The sequence below is a fragment of the Camelina sativa genome, chromosome 7, assembly GCF_030686135.1.
Source record: "Camelina sativa cultivar CO46 ecotype springtype chromosome 7, ASM3068613v1".
In the NCBI taxonomy this organism is placed as follows: Eukaryota; Viridiplantae; Streptophyta; class Magnoliopsida; order Brassicales; family Brassicaceae; genus Camelina; species Camelina sativa.
Genome location: NC_141886.1, coordinates 15,999,924 through 16,017,708, shown reverse-complemented (window position 1 = coordinate 16,017,708; position 17,785 = coordinate 15,999,924). Strand labels below are relative to the sequence as shown.

Here is a 17,785-nt window from a genome sequence, read left to right as displayed (position 1 = left end):
TTTTGACAATTTATCGACATATATGGCTATTAGCGTTTGAGGCTTACTAGTTTCCACAAAATTTATGATAATGTGAATGTTTGAATTAACGGTGCCCTTATTAGGTTTCGACGAGATTTATGATGAATATACGAATTATCGACAAATAATTTTTTTTTTTAAAACATTCATTCAGAAAAAAAATCTCTATAATATTTTTGATCGGCTATGTTAATTAGAGTGGGAAATAGAATTTGAACTTATTCCTTTGGATGGCTGGTTGAATTACCAGTCATTAGTTGGTATTTTATTTCTCTTGGTTATTAGATGTTTTCTTCTTTATTCATTTAAAATAATTGAGCCTTTAAGAGAGGGAATCTCTTGTACAGTGACTTGTTCATGCAAGAACCAACAAGAAGAATGAAGTAGCTAGACAATTTTTTTTTTTTTTGGTTTTAGAAGAATACAGACATGAAATGTCCCATAATCAAACTCAATAATAAATAAATGGGCTACTCAATTTCTATTGTATGATATCTTGCAGCAAAGCTGTCGATAAGTTGCTTCGTATTGTTATTTTTTATATCAAATGATTGATTTAGATAGAAAGACGACTTTCAAACATACAAGCTTTTGGCGAGTATCTTTTGCTTATACCAATATAATTTCTTCCCAATAATCATTATCATGACAATCATCCACCGCCAGCCTTTCATTATATGAACACGGTCAGATTTTGTAGAATGTGTTTTCTTTAATAGAGACAAAAGTTTTGCTATACTTTTTTTCCCTTTTAAGAGGATTATAATGCTGAATTACAATGTCATAACTTATATGAATAAAAATGTAAAGTTTTGCTATACTTTTTTGCTATATTTTTTTTCCTCTTTTGTTTTCTCTTTTGAATAAAAATATCAATAGATACTGTATATCTTCTCTCTCTTCTCTCCCTTCTTTCTAGAAGCCCTAGACATTTTCGTTGCCGTTTGCCTCTCCGGCTTGCCTTTCCAACGCTGGAGAAGGCTCCTCCTTGTTTTTTAGTTTTCTATCACCGGCGTTTCTCTTTTCCTGAGTTTGCGGCTGTCCTCCGTCCGTTTCTGGGCTCAAGGTAGGTGGTTTCCAGAGTAGATCTGGCACGTGGCAATGACGAGAAGCTTATGGTGGTCGCCGGAGTTTCCTCGAGACTCGTGAATGTGAGGACAGCTCCGATCTGGGTGTTCTCTTCGGCGGATCTGGGTGAGCGTCTCGTCAAGCATCGTTTACTCCGGTGGGTTGTTGGCTTTGATGAGTGTCGGGGTCTGAGATCTCCTCCTGGGAGGTGTCTCAGAGATCGGTTTCAGGTGGTTTGGTCATCGGTTTCGCAGATCTCCCCTTCTCCAGTCGATCGGTTGCTTGCTTCTTCGTGTTTGGTTTCGTTAGGTGAGTATGTTTCTGGGCTGTGCTTAAGTGTAGATCTTGGCATACAACTAGAAGGCAGGGGTAAGCAGGGTTCTTTCTCCGGTGGCGGTGGTGTGGGATTCCCCCATTTGATGCGGCTGTGGCGGTGTGGATTCTTTTGGATGGTGAGGAAACTCTGAGTGGTTTACCCTTGGTAGAAGACGCTAGGGTTTTCCCGAAGGTGTTTTCTCGCAGCTCAACATTCAATTGACCGCTATGGTTCGCAGCGGAAGTCAGTGGGGTATGGAGGGTTTCGCTGCTCGTTTTGGAGGTCAGTTCTAGATCCCTTGGATCTTAGTAGGCGGTTGCGGGTTCCGATCTTTATTTTTTAGTTTGAGCAACCAATATTTTAGAGATCTCCACGTTTTTACTTCCTTGCTTGGAGATAACATAGATCACCATATATGGAGATGGGGGTTAGCTCTGAGTGTGTTCGGTTGCTAGGCATGGGGCCGTCACCGAAGAGCCTGCTGTCGGCGGTTAGATCAGGCCGGGAGATCTGTTTCGGGTCAGGTGAGGCGTTGAATGTTGAACCGGAGTCGGATTTTGAATGCTTCTGATAAGGGTTCACTTCAGTGTCTCTGCCGCAAAGGAGTGGGTCTCAGATTCGCCGGGATTACTGTTCCGATCACTGCTGCAGGTCACGTTTAATTCAGCAGGAGAAGATCTTGTTTCTGTTAATGGGTTGATCTCATGTTATTTCCATTTTGTACCTGTCTAATATTGTATGTTCCAAGGCCTTGCCCAATTTAAATTGAGAAGGCCCATTAGTAAATATAAAATATTTATTTTTAAAAAAAACTTACTAGGTTTGAACCCGCGGTACACTGCAGGATAATATTTTTCTTTATATGATAAATTCAGATTTATTATGTATTTTTACAATTTTAATAATCCATTTCCAATTTGTTAATTTTCTTGTTTATTAACATAGTTGTAATTAAATTGTAAATATCGTTAGTTGGTTGTTGCATTTATAACAGAACTAACAAAGCGGTGTTGCTCGTCCACAATTTTAACATTGTTGGTTGGTTGTTGGCGGGACTCATTTCGCTAAATATCGTTAATTTTAACATTGTTGGTTGGTTGTTGGTGGGACTCATTCGTTAAATATCATTAGTTGAGTCCCTCTAAATATCATTAGTTGTGGACTCATTCGCCCAAATGAGGGATCTGTTGATCTGAGAGTAGCATATATGAAACACAAATGAGTCCCGCTAATGTAAGCAACCAGATTTAGTTTAAATATTTTTAAATTAACTATTGTTGAAATTTTTAATTAAAAGTAAATATAACAATTTCAAAGAGAAAATAATATTTTTATATATTATGATCTTATAAATATTCTAGTTTTAATTTATTTAAAATTTTGAAATTACCACATCTTTAATAATTTAACCCGCTCCATTATAACCCATAATTTTTTACGTCTTTTCTCTTTTGAATTGATCTAGTGTATTAATCTAGTCTTTAGTTAAAAAATTTCAAATAGTAAAAAAATGGATATACTGTAGATAAACGTTTTATTTATTTTATAACACAATTGCATGATTCATGAACACGTTTTTTTATATCTCTAGTGGATATTGTATCAAATGTATACAAAATACCGTATGGAAATACTGTATTAGTACTAAAGCAAATAAAGTATTAAAACCGGTTTACAAAACCAAACTCAATTACTCAAAAAAATATAAATAAGAAAACTGCATGTGTGTGTTAGTAGGACCGAAGACCCAATATGAAGTCTCAAATACTTGTCCTCATGGGTCGGATTCTTTGAAAACACGTGGATCCTCTTCTAATCGCATGTTAAGTTTTAATTAAGTTTTTTAATTCCGATTTTATCCTCTTCAATTTCAATTAAACATCTTTGTGAATAATTCAGTGGCAATTGCTGTAAATAAAATCATAATTTTGGACATTCTTAATTTTGTTCTTGATTTCTAACCTAAACATAAATGGTAATGTGAGGAGTTATCCATATATTAGGGGGAGGTATTGGTTTAGGATTTAGAAAAAATTTTAATGACTTTAAAAGTTAGGTAAAATATGTTGTTATTCAATCAAAACTTTTAAAAACTTTTTAAAAATTTGGTGTTATTGGTTGTGGATTTGTAAAAAGTTATCTAAAATCTTGATAAATCTAGTGTTATTGGATTAAGAGTTTTATAAAGTCATTAAAAGTTTTATGTTATTCAAGTAAAACAAAAGAATCTTGGATTGTTAATGAATTCAAATTTTATGTTATTGGTTTAGGATTTTATATCATTTCCTTCATAACAAAAGTCATAAAAACTCTTTCATCAAATAGAAAGATTTTACAAGATTAGAAAAAACAAATCATCAAGATTTTAAAAAACTTCCTAAACAATCTCTTAGAATCTTTCATTTTTAATTTTCAATTTTCTATGATTCTAACAATCAGCAAGAACATAAAGTCATTAAAATTCTTTCTAAATCCTAAACCAATACCTCTCCCTTAGTATCTTATACTTTGTAAGGTGATAATTATTTGGCTTTTCCATTTCCAACCGAATCCCAATTTGTTTTGTGTTATATATCCTATCAGTTTTAGGATCTGTAGGCTAAATTTAAATTCTAGCCTTTACAATTCAAGTATAGTCGTGTGTAGCCCTAAGCATTTAATCTGAAACCGAACAAACCGATCCGAACCAAAATCCGATCGGTTATCCGCTAAACTGAATACATAATAAAGTTCTATATATTTGGGTTTACGAATTGAAATTATTTTTGGGCTTTGTTAGAAGCCCATTAACCATTAATGGATCCATTATAAAAATTTAACTTTAAATCACCGGAACAAAGAATGAACCTCTTACCTTGAAAATAAAAGTACACATTCTAGCCAACTAAGCTGTCTCAAATTTTTGGTTTTACTCTCCAAATGATATATATATAGGGATTCGGTTTAAGTTCAGATTCTTTAAAAAAATTGAAAACTGATCTAAATCCGAACAAATCTGAACCGATCCGATCCGAAAAACAGTCGGATTCTAAATGGATTCTATATATCCCAATCCGAAAAATACGATCCGATCCAAACCGAAAATCCAAACGCCTAGGGCTAGTCGTGTGGTACGTATATAGGGTAAACCACCCCTTAATTGATATTATGGATCGGATCGGATCGGTTCAAATTAGTATTAGTGAATGCTATTATATTGTATATCTTCATGGATCGGAGGCCGGATTGGGTAAATTTGTCTCCTTCCAAATAAAACTTATACTAGTATAGTCTAGGTAGGACGAATGATCCTAGAATTTCAGGTGCTTTTGGATATTTCAGGTAAAATATATAATGTGGTCATATAACAATAGATATGTTACAAGAAGTTGGATGTATAAAAAAATAGACCACAAAACAAATTTGCCGTCAGATGAATATTGTCAAGGGTTAGAAAATTTTATGAGATTTGCAAAGAGTCAACTCTTTTGTCCATGTTACAAATGTAAGAATAGCAGCCATTTATTACCAGAAGCTAGCGTCTCGGGGCATTTATATAATAGGGGCTTTATGCTTAATTATTGGGTTTGGATGTCTCATGGAGAAAATTACGATTTTGTTAAAAATCATTCTGTTGAAAATGCTTTGGTAATCTGAGTCTCACATAGAGCCCGTGAATTCTTACGTGGCAGTGATTTTTGATGCATTTTGTTATACAGAATCTGGATTTGATCACAATATGGAAGAAGAGCCTAATCCAATTTATAATGGATGTAAAGAAGGTCTTTCGCAACTCTCTTTAGCAGCTAGACTCATGAAGTTGAAGACCGATTATTATCTACCACATAATTGTATGGATGCGATTTGTGAGATGATGAAAAAATATTTGCCTGGAGATAATAACACAATGAAATCTTACTACGAATTAAAGAAGCTTATGCGGTCTTTGGGTTTGCCTTATCAAAAGTTGATGTTTGTCAAAAAAATTGCATGTTATTCTGGAAAGATGATGCAGACAAAGAGAATTGGCTATTCTGTAAGAAAGATAGATTTCGTCCTACTCAAAAGCCTGGGCAAAAAAATATCTCATATCGTCAGATGTTCTATTTGCCAATTTCCGACAAATTGAAGAGATTGTATCAATCCGAGGTGACTGCAAAAAATATGAGATGACATGCTGAACATACACTGAGTAGTGGAAAAATATGTCATCTATCTGATGGAGAAGCCTGAAAACATTTTCAAGAAGTATTCCCTGACTTTGCATCCGAGCCAAGAAATGTGTACCTTGGGTTATGCAAAGACGGTTTTAGTCCATTTGGCATGTGTGGATATAACTATTCATTATGGCATATGATAGTGACTCCTTATGCTCTGCCACCAGAGGTATGTATGAAACAAGAACTGATGTTTTTAACAGTTTTGGTTCCTTGTCCAAATCATCCTAAGAGAAGTCTCGATATTTTCTTCAATCGCTAATAGAGGAGCTAAAAGATTTGTGGTATAACAGCGTGAATGCATATGATATTTATACGGAGCTGAACTTTCTCTTACCAGCCGTACTTATGTGGAAAATAAGTGACTTTCCTGCTTATGCTATGGTTTCTACGTGGACAACTCATGGTCGGTTGGCATGTCCTTATTGTTTGGATCAGACAAATGCATTTCAGCTAAAGAATGGTAGGAAAACAAATTGGTTTGATTGTCATCGCTGTTTTCTACCAATAGACCATAGCTTTCGACGGAACAAAAGTAAATTTCAAGAAAGGAAGGATTGTAAATGATACTCCGCTTGAACTGAATACAAGTGAAGATCTCTTTAAAGATGTTGAATGTTATCCCAAAACAATTTTGTGTGTAGGGAACCATGGGAAATTATAAGGATATGGTGAAAATCACAAATGGCATAAGCAGAGTATTTTATGGGAGTTACCTTATTGGAAAGATCTTAAACTACGCCACAATCTAGATTTGATGCACATCGAAAAGAACCTTTTAGATAATACCATTAATACTATAATGAATGTGCAGGGAAGTTAAATCACGACTTGATTGAAAAGAGTATTGTAATCGAAAACAGCTACATTTAACAATCGAAGGAAAGGCGCCAACTCCAATTTTCAGACTACAAAGAAACGCGAAAACTGCATTTTTCGAATGACTCGAAAAGGATATTAAATTCTCTGATGGATATGCATCAAGTTTATCTAACTGTGTTAATTTTAATGGAGGATAATTAATAGGAATGAAAGGTCATGATTGTCATGTTTTGATGCAACGACTAATTCCGGCTGTGTTTGGGGAGCTTTTGAATAAATCAGTACATGAAGCATTTTCTGATAAGTGATTAAATGCTTTGGATGTGATTATTTGGATGCTTAATGCCATATTTGTATTGTTTTTCAACATAGCTACAAAGCTTTCGGTGGTGCTCTGTTTTTTTACATCTTCGGTTCTCTATTTTTTTTGGTAGTTAGATACATGATAAATGGTACAATGTAGCTAATAAGTGAAGCCTTTAATGAATTACTCTTGTTTATCTAGCAACGTATTATGATCAGTGTGCTATTTTTTGTGATCATATAATAATATTTAGCTTAATTGATATTATATTGATTTAATATGTGTAATTATATCTTTGGATGTTCAATGATGTATCTGTTTTTTTTTTTTTTTTTTTTAATGTAGCAACAAAGCTTTTAGTGGTGCTCTGTTTTTTTTAGGGTCAATTTGCCCAATAACCAAATTCAATGATTTAATTAAGAATATAGCATGTTATTTGAAAAAATTAGAAAAGTAGGAATGAGGATAGAAATAATTACCATTTTAGTGTTTGATGATGGTGGTTGGTGATGGTGATGGCCGGTGGCCGATGACCGGAGGAGGTGGCCGGCAGCCGATGACCGGAGGAGGTGGCCGGCGGCCGACGACCAGAAGAGGTGGCTGGAAGCCGGAGTTGCCGGAGGTGGTAATCATCGGTGGCCGGAGGTGGTGGTCATCAGAGCTCGTCGGAAGTGGTGGAGTTGGCCAGAGGTGGTGGCTGCTGGAGTTGGTGGTCGCCGGAGTTAGCCGGAGGTGATGGTCACCGGTGGTTGCTGGAATTGTTGGTCGCCGGCGGTGGCGGGAGGTGGCCGATAGTAATGATTGCCGGAGATGGTGAGAGGATAGGATGGTGGTGGTGTTGGTAGACGGTGGTAGCAAGGGTTAAATTTGTAATTATTATATAAAATATACACAATATAAAGTTTATGTGGTTAGTATGGTTAGTAATTAAATTATAAAGTTTTTTTTTGTTATACTGCAATTCCCCGCATGGGAGGGATTATAAATCAAACACGCATATTTGTTATAATCTTGATGTGAGGAATTGCAGTATAATTTGTGAAAATAAGACAAATTTTTTTATTTTGAGCCACCCATCTCCTTAAATTCCAGAAATTTTTTCTTGACATGGGAGACCAGTGGTAAGCCAAAAGAATTTTGGTTGCAAGTTAAAGATTACCATATTGTACATACATATATTCTGCTGAACAGTGATGACATATTGTTAAAATCATTTGAAAGGTAGGCGAACGACATGTCATGTTTTCATTATTGGTTAAACATTAAATAGTGTTATATTTCTTAATTATTTAACTAGGTTTTAACCTGCGGTATACCGCGGGATATATATATATATATATATATATTTTAACAATATATATATGTATATATATGTATATACATTACAAAATAATATTTATAAATCTACGTAGTTGTAAGTACCAAATTTTTTAAAAATATACATCGAATTGTATAGTAGTATTTAGCTTTGTAATATTATAACTATACATCAGTAGTGTGAATTGGAAGAATTGCATTTTTTTGAATTTTTTGTTACGAGTAATAAACATTGGCTTAATTAAGGTAAATAGTAATGAAGTTGTGTGTACACGATGTTTTGACGGGTTTTAAACGGTGATACAACTCGGAAAATTGGATATTTGTTTTTGTTTTTTTAAGGTACCCTAAGCTGAAATCCATTTGCTATTATATATTGATTATATTCCTTTCCTTTTTTAAAAATAAATGTTTAGCTGCCAAATTGAAAAGTTTGATGTTTCAGATTTTAATAGCATTGTAAATAAATATTATTTTCTTTTAAAGCTTTTGCATTATTACGTCAACGTTGTCATATGTTTTTTTTTAAACTACTATGAATTAATAAATTTTAATGTGATAAATTATTATAAACAGCTTTCCCAAATGAAAGAAGATGGGCTCGTATGCACTAACTAAAGCTGAGCTTCTTTAGACGTACTAAGCATACAAATGTTAATTGGTGAAAAGAAAAATAATAATTCAATCCTTTTGCTCGAAAAAGGAAAATTGCAAACAACACATTCGTTGTTGTTGTTGTTGTTGTTCGTCGCATCTGTCGATCGGAATTCTTCTTTCTTTAGTCAATAATCAGTTCTTTCATTAAATTTTTGTTTATATTCTTACATAATCTCACTATATCTGGTAAGATCTCGAGGAAAGTATACCTATTGCAGAGGTATTTTTGATTAAGCATAATAGATTTGTTGGATGCTTTTTTGGGCAACATCTTCTTCTAATTAATCTACTTAAGAAAACATGAACTGGAATTGGCTATTCCGTAATTGAATTCAATGGTTTCGGTAAGTGGGTTCGAAATTCTTTTTAAGTTTTATGTCGATCTACATTTTTTTTGGTTTGAAACGACTTTCTTTTTTTCCAATTTCGCCATAGCTTTTGAGAGAGGATGAAGAACTGATTCTGAAGAAGTTTTATTGGGCAGCAATGGTTTGAGCCAGGAGATTCATTTTGTAACGGTGGCTTGTTGGTCTAAACTGACCTGCTGCATAAACCAAACCAAAGTGTTGAATGTTTTTCCATTCACCTGGCACCATATACTTTTCGAAACGATTCATACAATCCTTTTTGACAGAAGCATGAATCTTTGTTCCCTGAAATAATGTTTAGTTATGAGTTGATATTCTCCAATTTGATATTAGACAGCTTGATGAAGAAAAGATTGAAGATTACCTTACATATACATCTGCGAGAACCATGTCAAAGGTCTCTCCAAAAGCGGTGGTGTAAGTTTTCCAAGCATGAAGGACTCGGACTTGCACTTTCTAGGATGTCTTGTAGGGCTTGACATCGTTGAAGTAAGCAATTGCTTGCACCATTAAGAAAGACATAGGACTTTGAGTTTTGCTATTGAGTGTACGAAATTGATTGCTGTGATGAGAGTAGAATGACTATTGCATAGACCTATTTATACTTAAATACGTAACATAGGGCTTCGTAGAGTTTCAAAATTGATTGCTGTGATGAGAGTAGAATGACTATTGCATAGACCTATTTATACTTAAATACGTAACATAGGGCTTCGTAGAGTTTGAGTTATGCTAATCTTGAATGAAAAAGACGAAATCTTTTTTATTGCCATTTGTTTTGATCTTCTGATATCAAATTAGGTATGTTTGATGTTTCGTGTGCTTTTAGTAGTTATGCTATTATGAAATTTGTTAATTGAGAATCTGATTATAAGTTGATTGGAGAATTAATTTTTCATATTTCAATGATTTGCGTTAATTGATATGAATTGATTTTCACATTTAAGAAGATATATTGGTCGACGTATTAGAATAGGAAATTGGATTCTTTTCAAACTTTAAAAATATAAGCAAGACCCAATATGGATACAATTCTTTTGAAATAAAGTGAAGCCCAACATTAAAATCATTACCCAAGTCGCTGGACAGGAAGAGATTGTCGGGCGGGTATTCGGATAAAGATGCGGACCCTACAGATAAAATCGATTTCTGTTTTATTTTTAGGTCTGATTTGTCCTTCCTTATTGCAATAAAGTGTCTTCTTTATTCAAAATTCAGTAGTAATTTTAGTAAATAGATCATGAATTTTGGACATTTTCTAACTTGTACTTCTCTTTTAATTATAAGAAGATGTAGGTTGTTTGATGAAACCATGGTTGTTGCTAATTCTAGCATAAGTGGAGATGATCTTACCTTGCTTAGAGAAAAAGATTTTGCATGTTGGTTACAAAAACATGTAAGGAATTATAATTAATTGAGCGCAGTTTATAACTCAATTGATTTAAATAAACATTTTTTTTAATGAAATCAGGTGGAAAAAAACTGGAGTGGTAGTTTATACCCAAAGTGGTTATGATCACTTGTCTATGGTCCGATGCTCAAAGTTACTAGTTGGCCTATGTATTTTTGTCGTGGATATATATTTCACATATACGACTATGGGAAAGACAAGAAAAATGATAACTATAGAATTTGTGTAAAAGGTACATCATCTTTGGGTTCAAATGACGAACATGATTTTTAGTATTGAGAGAGATTATAGAGCTTTAGTACCCTGGGTCAGATCATCTTAAATTTTTGGCTTTCAAGTGTGATTGGTATGATTCAACCATCAGCAAAGGTATAAGAGTAAATAGGTCAAAGATTATTGATGTTAATGCTACAAGGTCTTATGGAAAAGATGACACTTTTATATTGGCTTCACAAGTAGATCAAGTGTGTTATGTACCATATCCACAAGTGACTCAGAAAAAAGATCAATAATGGAAAGCAGCAATCATTATACAACCTAGGGGGAAAGTTCTGCTCATTCTAAATATAGTAATGCGGTTGTTGATGATTGTAACAACCCATCCCGTGGACCCCACTAGCCCCCGCTAGTTGCCCCAACGGAACGTCCGTGGACTCCGTTAGCCTCCCGCTAGCCGTCCAAACAGACCCCAAGTTGGCCCTGCAGGCATCAATCCTAACCCCTCACCGTGGATATCTCAATCCACCAGTAGGTTATTAGTGCGTCAGGCGTTCCTCAAACTCTGTTCTTCACCCTTTAACAACCTTCCCACAGGACAAGCTATCCCTCTTAAACATATTATACCTTAAACCTTCACCATTCTTTATAAATATATGTGACTTCTAAATGGTAATGTTTATGTTTATTATTCTTCTTATTTTTTCGACCAAAACTTCTCTTTTTGTAATTAAAAATTTATATTATTTCTTACATTAACTAATTTTTTGTCTATAGGTTGCCTACAACGAAAACTCTTCTTTCATTGCTGTAATGAAATATTGATACCAGAAATCTGATGGAACGTATGTTGATGAAAAATCATGATTAATTGCAGAAAAATTAGATGAACATGTGGAAGAACTCTTGTCACAGAGAGAGTCTTCAAAATGGTGAGGGTTTAACCCACTAGGAAAAAAATGTAATTTACGTTAAGGTAATAGTTATAAATTAAATTATGTGTAGCTACATATGTTTTGCTGAGTTATAAATTTACTATTCTTTTTTGGGTTTGAAAATACATATCATTGTTCATACATTTGTGTTTTTTTTTTATAGATTGCTGGAATATCAAAACAAGGTCTTGTATTTGGAATTGGATCACTGCAAAATGGGATTTCTATGTCTTTGGGTGATCCATCTGTCCCATAACCTAGTGAAGAAGAAGTGGGTACATTAACCCATCGACTTGAAGAACTTGAAAATGAATTGAAAAAGAGTCGCGATGGAAACTTACTCCTCGAGAAATATCTCCAAGCACTAGAAGAAAACTATGTTTCCACAAGTTCCTTGGAGTTTCTAATTAATCAAGTTTGGTTTGGCTTTATATAGAGTTGCTACTTAATTAAGTTTTGTTTGACTTTATTTAGTTTATTCATAATACTCTGGTTTTTATTTCTCTTTTACATCATGCTATTTTCTTTTTCATAAGTTTTATTTGGATTAGCACATTGTTGGATATTGTTTTCTTTACTTTAATTTATAAATTAATAAAATTGTTTTGAAATATTCTTTTAATTATTAATATATAAATTATGTATCATTGTAACAATAATTCTTTTAAAAAAATAGGGGATAATGGTTTTGGTCATAATTGTAATGATTTTGGCACAAATGGCTGGTCTTCATGAGTTAAAATTATGTCGTAATAATAGTAACAAAATGTTTCACTTTTGTGACAGTTAGGTGAAGATGTTTAGTCGTCATTTATAACAGTTTGAAACTACTGTTTTCTTATAATGAGTGACGTATTTAAAACGGTTATGCTGGTAAAACAATATGACGGTTTTGAGACGATGTTTATGATATTTTTGACCAATTAGCAATGATTTTTTTTGTAATCATCAGTGACGATTTGAGACTAAATTTTGTTATAATGAATGACAGTTTTGAAACATGTTCTTAGTTAGTAATTGTGACGGGAAAGTGATATTTAAAAGGTCACTAAGTTTTTCATTTTGAGACTACAACAACATCGTAAATAGTGACTAACTTGATACGTGATTTTGGTCATGAAATATAACATATTTAGGACGATAATTTTAGTAAGCAATTGTGAAATTGCTACATTTGGTGACGCAATAGATATGTATTTGTTAGTCGCAACTCCTGTGACGTTTTAGTGAATATAAAAAATCTGTGACGATTGTATTGTAACCATTCACCAATCGTCACAAATTCGTAACAATATTTTTATTGTGACGAAAACAAAACTATTGTGACGGAATATTACGTCACAATGGACTTATTTTTTGTATTATATGTATGGTGTAGCATCAAGGAGCATGATGCATGCATCCTATTTATTAAGAATAAATCAGTCAAGACACATTCACTCCAATATGCAATAGGAACATTAGGCTGAAACAACAAAGCTATGACTACATTTAGTTATTGTTGATGCTTTCTTTCCACTGCAGAGTTTCGGTGTGGAGTATATGCAAATAAGCATTGATGAACCATGCCATGTTGTCTAACGATGTCAGGAAATGCCAATTCAGGAGTGTTATTTGTTCTTATTGCTTTAATAATAAAATTATATTGAGTCTTAACATGCTGAATAAAAGCTGGAAAATGTCTAGAAACATTACTTTTATTTCTCATCATGTAAATCCAATTAGATCGAGTACAATCATCTACAATTGTGAGAAATATTTATAACCCTCTACATACTCGATAGAGAAAGGATCCCAAACATCTATGTAAATCAAATCAAATGGAGAAGTAGACAAACGATTATGAGAATCAAATGATAGATATCTTTGTATAGCTAATGGACATATAGATCAATGAGACGGGAAAGACATACCAAATTTGTTAATATGTAAAACAGTAGAAAGTTGTTGTAACTTGTCGGTAGAAAAATGTCAGGCGTTGATGCCACATATGTCCATCCACCAACAATGATCCAGAAAAATTCACAGAAGCAGAAGTCTGATATATGGTGGGAGATTATGCATCCGGTTGTAGAATGTACATATTGTGCATTAGAGTTCCTTTACCAATCATCAAGTCCTGAATAAACTCATGAAAGATGCAAGAATCAATGAAAAAATGTGCATAACATTGGTAATGTTTTAATAAAGAGCTAACATGATATAAAATTGAATTTGAAAGATGACACATGTAAAACATCAGTTAATATAAGAGATGATGACATGGGACAGTGATTGTATGTGTGATATAAACCCTAGTATCATCTGGGAGAGAAACAATAACTCCAGAAACCAAAAGAGTATCACCAAATAATGACAAAACATAACACAAATGAGTAGTGGCTCCACTATCAATTATCCAAGAACCATGAGGAAGATTTGAATACAAGGATGAAAGACATTGATGTTGAAATGTAAGGATATTTTTTTCTAAATGAAGAGAAGTTGACGGAAAAAGAATATTACCACAAGTGAATTGGACGGCCATAATACCATGTTCAGTAACAGACGCAACAAATGGAGAAGGATTCAGACTCTCTAAAACTTGAACATGTGATGTTACATTTTAATGAGATATTGTACCTAAGCAGTCGTCATATTGCTTAAATCAAGCTAGAGACTATAGAAACTGACACAACTGAAGAAGAAGTTGTTATGGGACCACTCATCGGGCCTGACCACTGAACGGGCCACTCATAACATTTGCCACTGTATGTGGATGTTGCTGACTCTAGGATTGTCCTCTAGGCTGTAATGTGGCGGATAGTTAGATAGAGAACTCTTGAAGCCTGGAATGTAACCTAGAGGATAACCATGTAACTTGAAACATTTGTAGATAACATGTTCAGACTGACCACAATGTGTACAAACTGGTTTTGGTGGTCGTGATTATTATCCACCTTGAACTGCATAGGCCATATTATCAACCGGACCTTGATACGCTTGAGAAGGTAGAACACGTGGTCATGTACTCTTGAAAACAACATTATCTGATCGAGGAAGAGACTTAATAATATGTTGCCTTTCGTCCTAGGTAACCATATTAAAAACAGTCTCAATTGTTGGTATCGGTTGCAACATCAAAATGTGTCTCCTTATAGCATCATATGACTCGTTTAACCCCATAAGAAACTTTGTTACTCTGCCCCTCTCTTGCAACTTCTCCCACGAAATAGCAGCATTGCATTCACACTTCCTGCAAATACACACCGGAAGCTCAACATAGTTCTTGTATTCCTTCCAGAGAGTTACAAGACGAGTGTAATAAGTGGTGCATCATCTTGTTTAAAGCGAGCCAGCACATTCTTCCAAATACCTTCAGTCGTAGGTATGCACAACGAGCTTTGATTAATCTCCTGGCTAACTGAATTCATTAGCCAAGTAGAGACCATGTCGTTACATCTGGACCAAAATCCAAAATCCCTATGATCAAGAGATGGTTTCAAGATAGTACTATCAATGAACCAGAGTTTATTGCAAACATTCAGTCCCATACGCACTAAATGACGCCAAGAATTAAACTATGCTCCGTTATTAAGATGACCCAAAACAAGTATGAGCCCAGCATGGTCCGAGATATGGAGAAAATAAGGATTCTCATACTAATATGTTGTGCTATTCGTACTAGAATTCGTAGATTCCATCATATAAGAAATCGATGAACTAATTTCATAAAGTAATAATTCCAAAACTGAAACCGCGGATACTAAATCAGAGATCGATGAACTCAAACACCTAACCAATTAAACAAAGATACCAACCAAGATTGCAACAAATTACCAAAAAGAAGCACTAACCAGCTCAACAATGGCGAAAAACAACCAAGCAAAGAAGAGAGCGACGAAACATGGATGCGAATTACTCATTGATACAAATTCGGTGCTCAGAAAAAGATGAAAGATAGATCGCTGGATGCGGAATCGAGAGGCGGAGCTGAGACGAAGAAAAATTGAAACAGTTCAAAAAAGCGAAAGTTCAAGATTCTTTATATTTTTTCTTTCTGTTAGACGTTTTCTCGAGAAACGAATAAAAAAAATATTTTGGTTTGATACCATATTGATACTTTGTAAATGATAAAGTAAATTTATCACTAAAAGTAAAATGAAACTTTATAAATGTATCTATACTAGGAACTTAGACTAAGTAAAAGAAGCTTAATCCCAAGTTCCCAACTAACTAATTATATAACACTGATTTATATTAGTCAAAAGAAAATTATGCATGAATATAAGAATCCATTCATATGATTTGTACCAAAAAAGTCACCTTTCTGAAAACGAACGAATAGTTTCCTCCATGCTTATCAAGCATTGCATTGGAATAGTCAAATAGAGATGCTATGAAAGTATGAATATATATGAGCTGTTCGATCAAGTCAACTGTTCAATAACTCGTTATTATAATTTTTTTTTTGCTTTTTCTCGGTATATTATATGTAATTTGTAAGCTAATCTTCACTATCGTTTTAGATTGTCTTTGTCATATAAAATCGGCAGAGCCAATAAAATCTGAAGAAAGATTAAATTATATATATAAAGCAACTAAATATTGAATATTCATAGCTTTTGAACTGAATAAAAAGTTATACATAGATACATGAAGGGATCGTTGTCATTATCAGTTTATCACTACCACAAAACTTTAACATCATTCACCGACAAATGGAAAACATCGGGGGATGTTCACTTCATTAACACGTATTTCATGTCTTATTACTCGTATGGTTGTTTGCACAAAAAAAAAAAAAAGTACTCGTATGGTTGTTCAAAGAAAAAAGAAAAAAAATTCAACTCGTATTTTTTTCATGATTAATCCTTCCATTCAATTTTATAGATAAGTTTAGGTTTACGCAAACTTTTATTTCGACGATTTAAGATATATATTACGCACTAATAATATTTACTGGTAAAATTTTTTTTGTTCCTTATCAACCATGCAAGTGATTGACTGCTCTCTCGTCCTAAACCTTATGTTTATTATTCTTTTTATTTTTTCGACCAAAACTTCTCTTTTTGTAATTAAAGATTTATATTATTTCTTACATTAACTAATTTTTTGCCTATAGATTGCCAACAACGAAAACTCTTTTTTCATTGCTGTAATGAAATATTGATACCAGAAATCTGATGGAACGTATGCTGATGAAAAATCACGACTAATTGCAGAAAAATTAGATGAACATGTGGAAGAACTCTTGTCACAGAGAGAGTCTTCAAAATGGTGAGGGTTTAATCCAAGAGAAAAAAAAATGTAATTTACGTTAAAGTAATTGTTATAAATTAAATTATGCGTAGCTACATATGTTTTGCTGAGTTATAAATTTACTATTTTTTTTTCGGTTTGAAAAAACATATCATTGTTCATACATTTGTGTTTTTATTTTATTTTATAGATTGCTGGCATATCAAAACAAGGTCTTGTATTTGGAATTGGATCACTGCAAAGTGGGATTTCTATGTCTTTGGGTGATCTATTTGTCCCATAACCTACTGAAGAAGAAGTGGGTACATTAACCCATCGACTTGAAGAACTTGAAATGAAATGAAAAAGAATCGCGATGGAAACTTTCTATAAATACGGATGTACGGTGTTCAGAAGAGGGACCTGAAAAAGGAAGAGCTAAAACCGCTACAAAGAAGACAAGTGATTGACTGCTCTCTTGTCCTAAACCTTAAGTCGACGAGTCCGAAGCTCGTCTTCTGTCTTTCCCTTTATTCATCTAAATTCATCTCTTCTATTTTGTAGTCCGAATTACTGTGCTCCGGCACCGAGTTATAAAGAGAGCTTTGACATCCTTTTTACCGAACTAAACTCTTTAATTGGACCGATTTGGACATCAACAAAATCCAAACCTTCACGATGATTATTCTAAATATACTTTTAGAACTTTAAAATATAGTATACGAGATCGTAAAAACTATACACAAGACTTGCATATTTGAGAAGTTAAGAATAAACTTGTAAATAAACTGTTTTTGTTTGGGAGGGTTATTGTAGAAAAAGTGTAGAGGTGTCAATTGGGCATTAAGCCCGCAGACATAGCCCGTTAAGTAACATTGCGGGGCGGGCATGGGCCTTCTATTTGAAGTCCAAAAGTTAGCGAGCATAGCGGACT

At 33.8% G+C, this 17,785-nt stretch overlaps 1 pseudogene; it reads left to right on the top strand.

Moving 5' to 3' along the window:
• The first annotated feature begins 5,707 nt into the window (after positions 1–5,707).
• Positions 5,708–6,731, top strand: LOC147941288 (uncharacterized; annotated as a pseudogene).
• Positions 6,732–17,785: the final 11,054 nt, after the last annotated feature.